The sequence below is a fragment of the Homalodisca vitripennis genome, unplaced genomic scaffold, assembly GCF_021130785.1.
Source record: "Homalodisca vitripennis isolate AUS2020 unplaced genomic scaffold, UT_GWSS_2.1 ScUCBcl_211;HRSCAF=1642, whole genome shotgun sequence".
Taxonomy (NCBI): Eukaryota; Metazoa; Arthropoda; class Insecta; order Hemiptera; family Cicadellidae; genus Homalodisca; species Homalodisca vitripennis.
In genome coordinates, this window is record NW_025776331.1 from 138,829 (window position 1) to 144,828 (window position 6,000).

General features: G+C 32.5%; 1 pseudogene; it reads right to left on the reverse strand.

Annotated features, from left to right (window-relative positions):
* Positions 1–5,732, reverse strand: part of LOC124370470 — a 68,663-nt pseudogene extending 62,931 nt beyond the window's left edge.
* Positions 5,733–6,000: the final 268 nt, after the last annotated feature.

A 6,000-nucleotide genomic window follows, 5' to 3' on the forward strand; every position in this document is an offset into this window, starting at 1 on the left:
TTCAATAAAAAAATTAAACCTGGATTTATCATTGACCCAACTGTATATGTTGAGTATAATGAAAGCAAACCACTTGAAATTATTGAGGAGAAAATAAAATTATGACCACTGATAACAAACTCCTTCAAGAGTAAATATGAGAATAATCCTGCCCGAGCAGCACTCGTTGTGCTCTTTCTAGATGCTAACGATCAAATATTTATTTTATTTTCCGCTAGATTGTAGTTGAATGAATTCTTGCATCCTTATGGACAATCATTCCATTTCGATTTGTTATGTTTGCACACTGGAACCACAACTAATAGCCTGTTTTGTTATTGTTTACATTTTGCCATATGATCAATTTTCGTCACTTCAATGTTCTGCTTACGTGCTATGTATCGTGTTCTCAATGTTTAGTGATTTAACTGTTTATAGTTGTTGAATGAGTTTTTAGTTCCTCCACTACCTCATGAAAAAAGAAAACTTGCGTACTTCAGAAGTAGACTTGGACAGTGATATTGAGATATCAAAAATACTCACTGACACAAAAGTGAATTATAAAAAGTAAACAAAAGGTCATTGTATGCAATTTAAAACAATTTATTTTAATTATCATTTTAAGAATAACAATTATTGAACATAACAGTTTTATCTCATCTCCCAGACAACTAATTCAGGAGCTTGTCATAAAATTATAAAAATGAAAAATGTAAGTGAATTTTTATTATTTTTGTTATTTTACTTCATAATTAAGCAATTCAAAAAAACTGGTTTTCCATGTAAAAAACATTGTTCTGTTTTGAATACAAAAATATTAAAACAGATAAACATAAAGTAATAGAATATTGACAGCTGCTTTTGATTTTTGGTTTTTCTTACTAAAAGAAAATTGTAAGTATATACTAAAAAAATTAAATGAAAAACTAATTTGAGAAAGAAACAAACATTATTGTAGAGCAACCAAATAGACTAAAATGTCCTGAAAATTGACTAATTTATCTGTATCCAAACTCATTCTATTAATATTTTAGAACACACATGCATTTTCGCCAAAATCAATTCAAACATTCAATCCTAGAGATTTTTATGGTTATCCTAGGTTAATTGCTTCCTCAATGGGTTAAACATTCTATTTCCATAATTTTAAGAAATCATCTATGCAATAATAACCAATATATTAAAAGCCAGTAGTCTTCTTATTGTGTTTTTTGCAACTTGCAAGAGTGAGAATACTGAAATTGTATTTAAAGAATTTTTTTTTTTTTATATCAATCTCATATCAGGTATTTGATTTTTGTTATGAATGCATTTTGTGCTTAAATAGAAAAGTAACACATCAAAAACCTCTGTTTCCAATACTAAATAAAAAAAAACCAATGATGTAAAACTCGGACCACAGAAGAAATGACCGAATTGGATAAAGCATACACATATAAAAAAAATAATGGTGTTTACAAATGTATTGTGTCAAAACCCACTAAAAAATTTAAATTGATTCTGCAACCACCTGATAAAGAATTACCTTATGTACAACTTGCCTGTTCTGATATTTCTGCATTTACTAAAAAAACTAAGAAATCAATCAGAAAATTGTTTGTAAGACAATCTCTTTCTGTTTTTTTACAAATACTTGTTCTCTTAAGCACAATGTTCTTTAGATTCGACTCTAGATAATAAATATGAAAGAAAACTTCCATGTAAATTTCATCATGGAGATTAAGAAATAATCTAATCTCCTGCAATTCAGACAGTTTGGTGGCCAAAACTATTATTCAGGCAGGCGCTGTTAGAGAATGGGGAGAATTTAAAGAAACAATGACCAGCCATGTGAATGAATATTCCATACACGCCATGAAAAAAAGAAACACTAAAGGGCTATACCAACCTTTGTGAAGAGGATAATGGAAAGTTAGTTAGAAAAAATCAGACAGCCAACAATAAGGCCAACAATTGGTTGGCGTGTATGGAAGATATTTCTTCTTCCATGCAAAAATGTAGTCTTAATTTAACTTGGAGGGCTCAAATTAAAGTTAATTCCAATGTAAAGAAAAACTGAAAACTCGTCAAATCCACAATCACTCACTCAACTTACTGTGATCTTCAATGACAACTGATTTAGGCTCTGAAAATAAAACCACATTTAACTGACAAAGCATAAAAATAGTAGTTGATATTAAATAAAATTTTAAAATTTTCATATTCAGAAATTTTTTTAGTTGTTATGGTTCAGGTATTCTGGTTAAAATTAACAATACAATACAACCTTGTTGATCTGGATGGGTTTTTACAGAGTGGAGGGAATCAAATTTTTCTTGAATTTTCAGCGTAATTTGTTTCTTCATGAACACAGGTTAACATTCAGAGTAATGCACACAATATAAAAAACTACTGTAATAGTGTTGTATACGCCTAAAAAAGGTTGGTAACTGTAAATTTGGAAGATGTAAATGAATTGCTTAAGATCACAATTAGCATCCGATGACTGACGTATAAATTGTATTAGTAGGTTTTTCTTCAATAGTAAACAGAGGACGGTAAAAATGATTCTGATAATGAAAAACTGGAGGATATCATGACCTATTCTGATGTCATGGCACTGCTCGAAAGACTGATGGTTTATTTTGAGCAACAGTCAAAAATTTCTTTACCAGCAGAAATAATGGCCTTAAAACATCTGAATGACCGTACTTACCAGAGGCATTGTACCAAATTAAATAAAAAGAAATCCCTAAGTTTTTTACTAAACCGTAAATAACGTTACATTTTATTTGTTTTTCCTAATTTATAACTAATCTATGTTAAATTATAAATAAATAAATTAGATCTCTTTTACTATGATATTTGTTAGCAAATAAATTCCTTATTATCTAAAATCTATGGCATTTTTACTGTGTACGCGATTTACCCTTATTCATCCTACTTCTGGTTCCTATTAATTTGAAGATAAACAAGATTGTATTGTACAACTCTCAGATTGCATGATTTTTTTTACTGTTAGTTCCAGCTTGTTATTGCCATTTTGATATAGAATGTAAAACTAAACCTTCTCAAATTCAAATATCTTTGATTTGTTTAATAAAATTTTAGAACAATATACAAGAAAGCCAGTTTTGAAATGTATATTTCACACTGTTCTCTTTATATTTTATTTTTTATAAAATATAAAACTGTCTAATGGCATTGACAAACAATTTAAAACCAACAAACAATTAAATTCGAATTAAAAATAATGAAGCAGTAAAATAAAAATTTTTCCTTAGATGATAAGGAAGGTGTGATAAGCAAAAGCAAGTATGTTCCAATAACTACAGAAACTAGAGGTAAAGGACTTACCAGACACTGGAGCTACTCCTAGAGAAGATAACATCTCATCCAGTTCCTTCCTTTGGTCCTTCTCAACATGAGCAGAGCGAAGGGCAGCTTCCTCAGCCTATAACAGACAAATTTCAGTGTTTATATACCACACAAAGTGGCTCTTTCCAGGATCAACTCTTTATGGTTGTTCAGTATCTTCCTTTGTCAATAACCCCAGGATGTTTCACTTCTGGCTAATTTATACCTTCCAGGTGAATCTACACTTGGTACAGCAAAAACCGATGTGTCACTTAAATCTGGGCAACTCTGGAATGTCTAGGATTGGCACATCACTAATCCCAAATCTCGAGATATTGGGGTGCAAATGTACATTAACCCATTCAAGACTTTGGACGGGCAGTTTCCGTCCCTTCACTTTGCGCCGCCCCAACGACTAAAGACGGGGCCACGCCCGTCCGCTAGACACGACATCGACGTAGTTGAATATATTGCCGATAGATCGCAGAGGCATTCATATTTGCTGCATATTTTGTTCTCAATAGTCTTGTCTATGTTTTTCTTCTTATTCTTTGCTGAAAATCATCTGATATTGCCTCAAATCATCTTGGCAAAACAGCTTTCTTTCGTTTGTAAACAGTCAAGATGCGTCTCGCGACCGGAATGATGTGTTCGTAAATTCTGATGAATTTGCTGATAACGTTGCTAATGTTTTAGATGAAAGTGGTGATGAGGAAAGTGACAGTGAATAAGATGACATGATACATGAAAATAATGAAATGTCTGATGGTACAAACGATGACAGCAGTGATAATGAAAGTGACGATAACCCACCGGCTAGGTCTTATGATTTTGCGTGGAGTGTTGGACCAAATACTGTTAGTACAATACGTTTTACCGGCAATCATGGAATAAATCCTATCATTTCGAGGCAGTTAATAGAAAACTGCACTGAATCAGATGTGTTCAATCACTTCTGTGACGAAACCTTTTGGGCTCAGGTAACCCTTTCGTAGGCCTCCCACTTGTGGAGAATCACCACTGCGCCTTCAAGGAAAGTTTTGGGGGCATTTTATTGAAAAGATACCTCCAACCACCAAAGCCAGGCCCTCAAGAAAATGTAAAGTTTGTGCCTCACAGGGGAAAAGAAGTGAAACAGTGTACCAATGTAAAAAGTGTCATGTTCCACTTCATCTGGAAACATGTTTTGCGGTGTTTCACACCCAAACCAACTTCTAAAGAAGTATAATAAAAATTTGTAAATAGTGTAAATATATGTATATTTAAAAAAACTAACATTTTGTTTTCATACATTAACAAGGAATAACTAAGGTTAATTTATAATACTCATAGCATGTTATACAGTAAGTGTTATGCAAAGTGCACCTGTTCTTACACGAAAGCATGGAAAATATCCAGTTCTGTAGTCCAAAAATTATAGTAATTTATTCAGTCATGAATGGGTTAAGAGGTCTAGTCTACTGCAGGAGATGACTGTTGCGAGTTGTTGGGGCTCCCTAAGTGTTAAAGAGAGTTGCTAGCTTAAACATAAACTGGATGAGCAAATTTGGAAGTAGGGGCTGCCTCCTCCTATTGAGGTCCATAAGGAAGAATTTTGGCCGCTAATCTTAGTCATGTCTCCTTGGAAGAAAGGGAGACCAGCTCTATATCAGCCACTCCAGTCGAAGCGCGCAGGGAGCCCCACTAATCCCAATAGTAACTTCCCGCATATATATACATTGAGAATTAAGAATTTCATGGCTATAACGATATATGAAACATTAGATTTGGACAAGAACTGGCAAAGAAATTAGTGGTGCAGAAAGTTTTTCATAATCGCCACGTGCATGACTATATCACCAGTGTCAAGTCACACAGTATATACTAAAAAAGGATAATTTAAAAATAGTGCATGAAGTGCAGTTCCACCTCAAAAAAAAAACCAGCATTCATAATATGAAGTCATCAAAAACCAAAATAACCTGCAATGCACTGCCAATATGAGAAAAAATTTTATTTAAACAGATGTAAACCTACAAGTTTTAAAACTTATCTTCTTCAGCCATGACATTAACTTCAAAATTAGAAGAATGGAATATGATCATTCTTTTCTAACCATATAGACAAGTCAATCAGCCTAGACTTATCTTGTGTAATCATTAACCACTAAGTTAAAGAACACCAAACAAAATGTTATATAGATTTTTTTTCATTTTTACCAACACTAATACAAATTCCAAAAATGCAATGAAGTGGTAAATAATTCTATCAAAATTGTGTTCTTGTTGTGGTTGAAGATTTGTTTACTTACATCTTTTGCTTCTTTTTCTCTCCGCCTGCGCTCTTTTTCCTCTCTAATCGCTTGTAGTTTCGCTTTCTTCTTCTCCAATTCCGCCTTCCGGTCTGACATGGTGATTTTTCTTTCTCAATCAAACAAATTCACACTAAGCTAAAAATAAACAAAAAAATGCTTTTAATTATCTTTTGAACACAACTTTAAGATGACAAGAATCCGCTCCCCCTCATCACTGGAAATCTATATAAAATAAATCTTAGATCTGGTGCCATAAGAATCATTATGATCATCTATCCAGCACTCTTCAAGCATATTTAAATCACCAAATATACAATGCTTGATCAAAAAGTTTATACTGTAATAGACCTACATTATTTTTCTTGTATGATAATATAACATAGGAAATACAG